General features: G+C 39.1%; 1 protein-coding gene across 1 annotated transcript in view; it reads left to right on the top strand.

Annotated features, from left to right (window-relative positions):
- Positions 1-2248: 2248 nt before the first annotated feature.
- The window catches only part of LCOR (ligand dependent nuclear receptor corepressor), a 43175-nt gene continuing 34883 nt past the window's right edge, over positions 2249-10540 (top strand). Inside the window, exons 1-2 of the mRNA XM_008055324.1 lie at positions 2249-2308; positions 2638-2717. The gene's annotated coding sequence lies outside the window, so the exon portion shown is untranslated. The remainder of the gene's footprint in view (positions 2309-2637; positions 2718-10540) is intronic.

The following is a 10540-nucleotide window of genomic DNA, read 5'->3' as shown; positions in this document are numbered from 1 at the left end:
ATAATCTCCTTTAGCTATTTGCAGTGTGTATTTGGTACTTTCAAGGTATTGAAATACTTTAACTAGTAATAATGAAATAAGACTTTTTAGGGGCAAGTAGGAAAACTTAAGAGTTAGAGACTGGCTGTGTGGTGTTTAACTTGTTTTTAAATTAGCTAGTTGTATGTCTAGTCTCCAGGTCCCCAAGGTAAGATAAAAAATAGCAATTTCTTCTCATCCTTTTACCGTCACATCCCTGCACTTGCAACCCTACCCCAACCCTTTTTTCCCCCTAGTGTGGGGAAGAGAAGGGGCCCTAGTAATTTGGTGGAAATTGTTTTAATTTTAGTAGGTAGATAGTTAGCAGACATAGATACCTCCCATTTGTTTGAGTATTTTGATTTTGCTAATGTCTGTGAATAATTTTGATGAAAAGTAAGGAGAGTCGAATAACAGTTCCTCCCTTATTTAAATGACAAATCTAGAAAAATCATGTAGTGAGAAAAATATGAATGTATGTAGAAAAGCATGTAATGTAGAAAAATTAAGTAATTATAATGTAGCTAACACAAACTCTACAGATTACCTTATTGAAAATGATGGCTTAATATGGGGGCAAAGAAATCCCTTACATTACATTCTTATTTTTAGAGCCAGATAAACAAAATGCCGCTTCTAGGAACTATTTTTTCTACCTCCTTCCACATCTTTTATTTCAATTGTATTTATGATACAGAAATAGACAAGAGGGCCGGGCTCGGTGGATCAGCCTGTAATCCCAGCACTTTGGGAGGCTGAGGTGAGTGGATTGCCTGAGCCTACGGGTTCGAGACCAACCCTGGCAACTTGGCGAGACCTCGTCTCTATAATAAAATAAAAAATAGCCAGGTGTGGTAGCGCACGCCTGTAGTTCCGGCTACTTGGAAGGCTTAGGCGGAAGGATTGCTGGAACCTAGCAGGTCGACGCTGGGGTGGCCGTGAGCTTGTGTGCCACTGCACTCTAGCCTGGACGAAGCAGTGAGACTCCAACTCAGGAAAAAAAAAAGAAAAAGAAAGAAATAGACAAGAGTATGGGGCCCTCCTGTATCCAGCAGGCTGTCATATTTTAAATAGTGGCTCCCTATCTTTTAAGCATAGGAGTGGTTTTTAACAGTTAAAAAACAAATCACAAGTCCCCAGGTGAAAAGGCTATATGACAAAATACATAGTGTCCTAAATTACTAGGAATTCAGTAACACTTCTACTATAACAGAATTCCTGTGCATTTGAAAAGTAGTGTGGATACTGAATGCACAGGGTGTGTTTCTAATGGTCCCACTGAGACATGTTTCTAATTTCTAGTACATGGGGACTCGTGGACCTTTTGTAATAACTGCTGAGCTCCCATTGAGGTCTCTGACATGTATGTTGGGAGCCAGTGCTGTAACCCACGATTCCTGGCATATTGTATAAAGGTACACTCTGATTCCTCTACTCTTTTTCCTTCTTACTCTCTTCACCTATGAAAACACAAGATGACAAAGATATTTTTCAACTGTTTATTCATAAGTCTATTAGACGTAATGCGTCAGAAAAATGTTTTTGGAATTTTTCGTTTGCTACTCATTCACACTGTTAGAAGGACATAAGTTTTCACACTTTATTTGACTTTTTTCTCCTGTCTTTATTTTGTACATATAATTAGTGAGTTTTATGTTTCTAAATGAATCAGGAAGTGGTTATTTTGACAATGTGAAACAATTACAGTGGTCTTTTAAAAAAATAATTATATTGTAGCTTGTGTATGTGTGATAAGTTGTTCTCAGTGAGGATTTGTTAACTTGAAATAACTATTATCTCCATTGATATTTAGAAAAATACTATTTAGGTTATTCTAGAAAGTTGTGGAGAATTTGAAGCAGTTTGACTCTTTCAGAAGGGAAAGGTCCCTTTTAAAATAGAACTTGAAAGTTTATATAAAGAGGTGTTTGGAATTTTGTAAAATGATAAGAGAATTCATGAATTTTTGTTTCTTCATTAATTATTTCTAGTGTCTTGTCTTGTTCCTGAATGGGCTCTGTATTTGTGTTGAAGTTTAATCATTGACAAAAATGCAAATGCACCTTCTTAGATTTGTCATTGGCACTCTTTTCTCAGCATCCCTTCAATATTATTCTGGGGTCCTTGAGAGTTGGAAGAAAATGCCATAATTCTTTCATGTAACAGACTAATAATACTACAGTGAATATTATTGTGGTAATGGACTTTGTTTTTGTCCTTTCAGGGTTTGAAAGTATTCTTGAAGGGCTGTTCGGACCTGCATTATTAAAAGATCTCAGTTTATTTAAAGGTATTCAAAATATTTTTGGTAATTCAAATTCTTCCCAGTGACATATATGATAACTTTGGTGATTTAAGCCTCAGTCTCCTTTTAATTCAAGGTTTCATGTGGATTGAAGCTATATCCATGTAAGCATCTTTGTGTGCTTAGTTGATATTGTTTATATATATGTATGAATAACTTATTAAGTAGTGAGCAGTTAGGAATTAAGAATTTTAAGACAATATGACCTATCTACCACTTGATGTGGTCTTTGTTATAATAAAACTTTTGAAATTCTGATTTATTTTCTGAAAAATTCTCTTTTATGATTACTAATTTGTTACTACTTTTTGCAGACTGTGAACCTGAAAGCGTTTCTGATTGGACTTTTGATGAAAATTGTCTGTTCTGCTGCTTAAGAAGAGATAAAGTAAAGGTAACCAAGAAGCTCATGAAACTTTTGTTTAATGTGGTATTTTAAAGTTTTCATTTAAAAAAAATTTTATTACTTTGAGGACTTGTAGGAAAAGGAAGGTAGGTTTCATACTTATAAAAGGATTTGATAGTAACTCTGGGTTTTGCAGTTTAAACTATTTATAGTCTTTTGATTTGCCTACTGAGAATAGCATTGCTTTATTTATATAATGCATTGCTTTATTTATATACTTCACTCAGCAGAATAATTAACTAGATCTCAAACTGTTGTATTTATTTTATAGATAATGTGTATTGTAATTCCAGTAATTGGAGTCATTTGTGGTACAAAAAGAACAGTAACATAAATCGAGATCAAACTGTTACTAATTCTTGTAGATGTATGATGTACTGTGGTTTATGCTTTAATATAAGATGTTTCCTCATGATTTCTGGGCATGAATGCTGTTTATATTCAGTTGTAGAAACTGTCTTTGCATTTCTGTTTGTTGCTTTGTGTTAAATATGAAAAGAATTTTGGTTTAGACAACATTTCAGTTGTTGGAATGTTTATTAATAATGGTTTACTGTCTTATATTTTCTTTCATGATACTTCTGTTCCCTGTTTTAAAGCCTTGGAAACGTTTCGATTGTCCACTATACACTCCAGCTTCCAATCATTGACCAGCCTCTATCAGTTTTTTCCTCATGACAGATTTCATTCTTTTTCATTTTCACATCATCACTGTATTTCAGATCATTAGCATTATTACTGAACTACTGAAATAGCATGATTAGGCTCTCTTAGTTTTCTTCAGTTTGTTAAATTTTCCTGCAAGGTTAAACTTCTTCCCTCACCCCTCAGATAGTATAGAAATGTTACCTTATTCTTATTTATTTATTTATTTATTTATTGAGTTGGAGTCTCACTCTGTTGCCCAAACTGGAGTGCAGTGGCTGCTCTCGGCCACCACAGCCTCACCTGCTGGGCTCCGGGATCCTTCCGCCTCAGCCTTCCGAGTAGCCGGAATTACAGGCATGCACTACCATGCCTGGCTGATTTTTTGATTTATTGTAGAGATGCGGTCTCGCTGCCCAGGTGGGTCTCGAACCTACGGGCTCAGGCAATCCACTCACCTCAGCCTCCCAAAGGCACGGGATTACAGGCTGAGCTACCAAGCCTGGCTTGTTACCTTATTCTTAGTTGTCAGTTGTCTTCTGGATTTATTAGCTAAGCACTCAGTGTCTCAGTCCTCTCCACATTTTAGTCCACTTCCTTTTCTAATGCTGCTCCACTAGTCTTCTGTATAATTTCCTTTCAGCTAAAGTGGTCTGATCATTTGTATTAAACAATATGCTTCTGCTAGTCTTGGACTAAACCATTGCAATACCCATTCTCTGTAGCTTGAAACACCCTTCCTTTTACTTCAAGCCCTACCCTTCTGTTTGTGGTATCTCTTTTTTATTGCTGTTTCAAACTTTCACACAGTTGCCATAATAAATATTTTCTGTATTGTTCCTTATATCGTTTCTTATATTGTTCATTCTTTCCTATGCTTGAATCTTGCATTGCTGACTACATTGTCAGCTGCTGAAGATGACACCATGCTGTATGTTTGTGTCCCTGCACTTAACCACCGTACCACTATTTATCCTTTTTGGCAAGTTGCTTTAAAATCTGAAAGCCAACATGTAGTCAATTTAAGAGCTTCTTAATGTCCCCCCCTCTTTTTTTTAAATAGAGACTGAGTCTCGCTAAGTTGCCCAGGGTGGCCTCAAGCAATCCTCCAACCTCAGTCTCTCAAAGTACTGGGATTACAGGTGTGAGCCACCACATCCAGCTAATGTTCTTCTTTTATGGCATCTTTTACTTATTTTCTACATGAAAAATTTGTTGCTGTGACTATCTGGGATGGTCTGTTTTCACTGAGGAAGAAGATGTTTTGAAATTTAATGTGGTTTGAAAAAGAGACCAGAAAGTAAAGCAACATTGTTAAACTTTCAGCGAAGTTGAAGTTCATCATTTAAATTCTGTATGTGTACATGTGTGTTGGCATGTTGTGGTTATTTATTGAGCAAGTCATTTAATAGGAATTTTTGCAGAATAGAGGAAGGGACAGTTATTAATATTTTTTACAGGCTAGGATTAGGAGAGCCATTCTGTGTTTGGCAATTGTGTCCAGTATATTCTAGTAATACGATCGAGAGTTTTCCATTGCTATATGAGGGTAAAATATTATTATTGTTTTGGGAGACAGGGTCTTGGTATGTTGTCCAGACTGGAAAACTACTCTTGGGCTCAACTGGTCCTCTCATCTCAGCCTCCCAGGCAGCTGGGATTATAGGCACGCACTACCCTGCCTGGCTTATATGAACAGTTGTACAAGAAAATCACAAATAGAAAGTCATGGAATGACATAGCATTTTAAACAGCTGTCTTATAGTTTATAGTTTTAATTGGTTTTCTAAATAGAATACAAGGAGGTTCTGGACCCCCCAAAAGCTGGCATTTATATATAAAAAACGGTATTTATTCTTACATGTTTAAACTTCAGTCACCCTTAAAGTACTCTTTGATGCAATACATCTATCGAGATGCTTTTTCCACTGTTCAGAACAGTTTCTGAACTTATCAATTTTGGTGTCTTTAAGTGCTTCTGCCGTTTTTTTTGTTTGTTTGTTTGTTTCACCTTTTCCATATCAGCAACATGTTTCCCTTTGAGGAGTTTTTTCATTTGGGGAAACAAAAAAGTTGCTAAGGGCAAGAGCAGGTGAATAGGGAGGGTGGGCGCAGGAATCCCGCCATTTTTGGTCAAGTACCGAACACTTAGTGCGGTGTGGGCAGGTGTGCTCGTAAGTCAGCCATCATGAAGTAGGCAAACACGTTGAGAGAATCTTCAAAAAAATTCACTGAAGCCAAATGCAGTCTCTCACAACAATGCTAGCTGGTACACTGATGCCGGTGGGTTCCTAGAACACTTATCTAGTGAGAAAACCTGTACTACAAGGGTCTGTCCTCCAAATATAATTTTGTTTTGTTTTTGTTTTTGTGAGTTGGAGTTTCACTCTGTCACCCAGGCTGGAGTGCAGTGGCATGCTCACGGCCACCACAGCCTCGACCTGATGGGTTCAGGTGATCCTTCTGCCTCGGCCTTCCAAGTAGCTGGCGCATGCTACCATGCCCGGGCCATTATTTATTTATGTATTTATTTATTTATTCATTAATTGATTAATGACTTATTTATTCATTAATTGATTGATTGATTGTAGAGATGAGGTCTCACTGAGTTGCCCAGGCTGGTCTCAAACCCCTGGGAAAAGGCAATTCTCTTGCCTCCACCTCCCAAATTCTGGAATTAGAGAGGTGAGCCACTGCACCTGGCCAGTTTTATTTTTTGGGAGGTGCCACCTTGTTTATCTGTTTGGCAACTCAGCTTGTTCTGGAAAAGCTTTCTCCATTAGCCACTCTACTACCCGTCTTTTGGCCTTTATTATTTTTGGAGACAGTTATATATCTACAATGGAAAATAGGGAAGGAGATAGCCTGTGTAGTATGAATTGCCACGTGTGCAGCATTTCTTGAGTTGTGTTAGATTTAAAGTGGTTATGCTAGGATTCTTGATATGTGGAATATCTTGTCTGAGAAGGACTACAGTCTAGAACTTAAATATATTCACTGGGTTAAGGCTTGCATTTTAAAACTGGCTTAAAACATTAAAGAAGAAGCCAGGCTCGGTGGCTCAGCCTGTAATCCTGCGCTTTGGGAGGCCGAGGTGAGTGGATTGCCTGAGCCTGCAGGTTCGAGACCCACCTGGGCAATTTGGCAAGACCTCATCTCTACAATAAATTAAAAAATTAGCCGGGCGTGGTAGCACACGCCTGTAGTTCCAGCTACTTGGAAGGCTGAGGTGGAAGGATCGCCGAAGCCCAGCGGGTCGAAGCTGCGGTGGCCGGGAGCGGCCCCTGTACTCCAGTCGGCGACTCAATGAGACTCCAAATCAAGAAAAGAAAACATTAAAGAAGGAAAAATCTGGAGATTATTGTAATAGGCAATAGGTGGCAACATATAGCATGGCATTGGAATCTTGAGTTTGATGTTGGCGTAGTAAGATAGTCTAGATAGCGTTTAAAAAATTAGGGAGAAGCCGGGCTTGGTGGCTCAGCCTGTAATCCCGCGCCTTTGGGAGGCTGAGGTGAGTGGATTGCCTGAGCCCGTGGGTTGGAGACCCGCCTGGGCAGCGAGACCTCATCTCTACAATAAAAAATCAAAAAATCAGCCGGGCGTGGTAGCGCATGCCTGTAATTCCAGCTGCTTGGAAGGCTGAGGCGAAAGGATTGCTGGAGCCCAGCAGGTCGAGGCTGCGGTGGCCGGGAGTGGCCACTGCACTCCAGTCTGGGTGACAGAGTGAGACTCCAACTCAAAAAAAAAAAAAATTAGGGAGAAATATTGGTCTGATATTTGGGAAAGAGATGGAGGTTATGCATATTTTTATTTAACTGAATTTTCAGTAAATTCCAAAACTGTTAGGATGGATAAAGTACATTATTTATATTTACTTTTTAAAATACATAAGTGAAAACTACTAAGTGGCTTCTTTGGGAAATAAACCAGAGATTCACCTAGCAATTAGTAAAACAATTGTTGAATTACACATTAGTTATAAATTAAGAAATGAGAAGGGTCAGAGAGATTAAGTTATGGGAAAGTAGCATAGCTGGAATTTGATCCATGTTTTTAGAATACATGCATTTGTTTTGTTTTGTTTGCAGTCGGAGTCTCACTCTCTTGCCCAGGCTGGAGTGGCAAGGCCTCGCTCTTGGCCACCGCAGCCTTGACCTACTGGGCTCAGGCAATCCTTCTGCCTCAGCCTTCCAAGCAGCTGCAACTACAGGCGCAGGCTACCACGCCCAGCTTATCTTTTGATTTATTGTAGTGGTGAGGTCTGGCCAAGTTGCCCAGGCTGGTCTCAAGCCCGTGGGCTCAGGCACTCCGCTCACCTCGGCCTCCCAGAGTGCTGGGATTATGGGCGTGAGCCACTGTGCCTGGCCTGTTTTGTTTTGTTTTCATTCGGGGGTGGTTCACTTCATCACCCAAGCTAGAGTGCTGTGCCACCATCTTGGTTCAGGTGATGCTTTCATTTCAGCCTCCTGAGAAGCTTGGACTAAAAGCACATGCCACTATGCCTGGCCAACTTTTCTATTTTTTGTAGAGATGAGATCTCGCTTTGTTGCTTAGGCTGATTTTGAACTCCTAAGCTCAAGCAGTCCTCCCACCTTGGTCTCCCAGAGTGGTGGGATTATAAAGACTTATAAGCTCCTGACCCCAGCAGACTACATGCATTTTTATAACAATACTAAGAACAGGAACTTGGAAAATGGAGAGCAGGAATTAAGTAGGATTAGAAATTACTCAGTTGGAAAGATGAAGAGAATATGCAGGTATTTGGGCACAGTCATATGGGAAATGTCCAACCCTAACTGTGTTTGGAGGCTGTTAGCAAGTGAGTGAGCGACTGCCTGCCTTGGTTGCTTGCTTGCTTCTTTTCCTTCTTTCCTTTTCAGTTTATTGGGCATAAAGTAGGCACTCTGTAAAATATTTATTAGATTAGTGACTAAGAAGTCAGGAAGCTTAATAAACTTGGAAAACTGTAATATTAATAACTGTTTAGAGTGCTTACATGTACCAGGGATATATACACAGTTCTTTGAACAGTACCTACTCATGAGACTTTTAATTTTAGGCTTATAAAACAGTTGCAAAAATAATAAAAGGAATTACTGTATACCCTTTAGTTAGATTCTCCAAAGGGTAACATCTTATGTAATCATAGTACAATTACCAAAATCAGGAAATTAACATTGATACACTACTGTAATCTGCAAACCTTCAGAAATCTGCCATTGATCCCACTAGTGTCTTTTCTGTGGTCCAGGATCCAGTCCAGGGTCACGCTCTGTATTTAATTGTTATGTCTCCTTTAGTCTGGAAAGTTCTCAGTATTTTTTTTTTTTTTTTTTTTTGCCTTTCATAATGTTGACACTTTTGAGGAATACTGGTACATTAATTGGTAGACGTTCCCTCAATTTTGGTTTGTCCTGATGATTCCTTATGATTGAGTTCAAGTTATGTATTTTTGGCAAGAATTCCACAGAACCGATGTTGTAGTATTCTTAGTGCGCCACACCAGGAAGTACCTGGTGGTGTTTACTAGTGTCTGCCGCTTTTTTCTATAAGATTTTTTTCTCCCTCCTTGTTGTACTTAATAGGTATCTTGTGGGGATGGACTTTGAGGTTTTGTAAATATCCTCTTTTCTCCATCGTTCTAATTTCTCATCATACATTAACATCAGCATCCACTGATGAATATATTGCCTGAAAAAATTGTTGTTGTGATGTTGACCAAATGATTTTCTGTTTCCATTATTTCTTCTCCCTTTGTTGACTTTCTACTGTAAGGAAAAACTCTTTCTCCTCATTTATGTGTCCGTATGAACACATGGATTCTTCATTCTATGGAATATAATTCATTACAGTCATTGTTTATTTTGTAATTCAAATTATCCTAGGCCATTGAGAGCCCTTTCTAGTTGGCTCTGACATGTTTTTTTCTTTCTTTTTTTTTTTTTTTAAAGCACTTTCTTTACTTTTTGACACCAAAAGATGTTCCCATCTTACCTTGTGCTTTCTCTGTCCCAGCCCTGGATTTCTTGAATGAACTCTAGTTCCTTTTAATCAGAGAATTGCATAAACATGCAAGGCCTGGGTACTAAGAGTACTTTTTGGTACTGGGTAGCATTGCTTCTAGGCCCCCTCATTTGTCTTAGCTAGGCAATATGTATATTCTCTAAAATATGCATAGTCTATATTATTTTCTGTGTCTCTATTAAAAACCATCTCATGAGACTTGTTGACTGCAGTTGTGTGATAGTGTAAAGAGTTGATCCAGTACTAGTGAGAGGTTGCTGGAGAGTTGGGAAGGATAAGAAATTACTTTTAGGGTTTAATATTCCGAAAAATGGACTAGTTTGAAGTGATGAGTCTATTCTTGTATATGGCTGAGATAAAGATAGCTGTTGTAAAGTACAGACAGCATGTATGATTAATTGAGGACGGTGCAGAGAGAAGGATGTTATGTCAAAATAAAAAAGTAGTTTATACACCTAAGTTTATTATCAGACTAAGTGTAGTACTTGGCTGGCTTATTAGTAGAGTGTTTTAAGAAGTTAGGACCTAGCCGGACTCGGTGGCTCAGCCTGTAATCCCACGCCTTTGGGAGGCTGAGGTGAGTGGATTGCCTGAGCCCGTGGTTTCGAGACCCGCCTGGGCAGCGAGACCTCATCTCTACAATAAATCAAAAAATCAGCCGGGCGTGGTAGTGCATGCCTGTAATTCCGGCTACTTGGAAGGCTGAGGCGGAAGGATCGCTGGAGCCCAGCAGGTCGAGGCTGAGGTGGCCAGGAGTGGCCACTGCACTCCAGTGTGGGCGAGTGAGTGAGACTCCAACTCAAAAAAAAAAAAAAAAAAAAAAAAAAAGAAGTTAGGACTTGAGCTGCATTTTTGAAGAATGCATAGGTCTGGATAAGCAAAGATGGTAAAGTATATCCTGCGTGGAACAGGGCATTTATTTTTGGAAATAATCCAGTGATAGGGCAGGAACCAGATGATAGATACCCTTCAGTGCCCAGTGAGCTCAGGACTCATGTAACTAGATCCTTTTTTATGTTTAGGATTACTCCCTTATGTTGTGTTTTTATTTATTTATTTATTTATTTTTTTAAGTTGGAGACTCACTCGGTCACCCAGACTGGAGTGCAGTGGCCGCTCCCGGCCACTGCAGCCTCGCC

This window comes from Carlito syrichta, unplaced genomic scaffold, assembly GCF_000164805.1.
Source record: "Carlito syrichta isolate Samal-C Ts95f unplaced genomic scaffold, Tarsius_syrichta-2.0.1 Scaffold301821, whole genome shotgun sequence".
Taxonomy (NCBI): Eukaryota; Metazoa; Chordata; class Mammalia; order Primates; family Tarsiidae; genus Carlito; species Carlito syrichta.
This window is presented reverse-complemented; position numbering and strand designations above follow the sequence as displayed.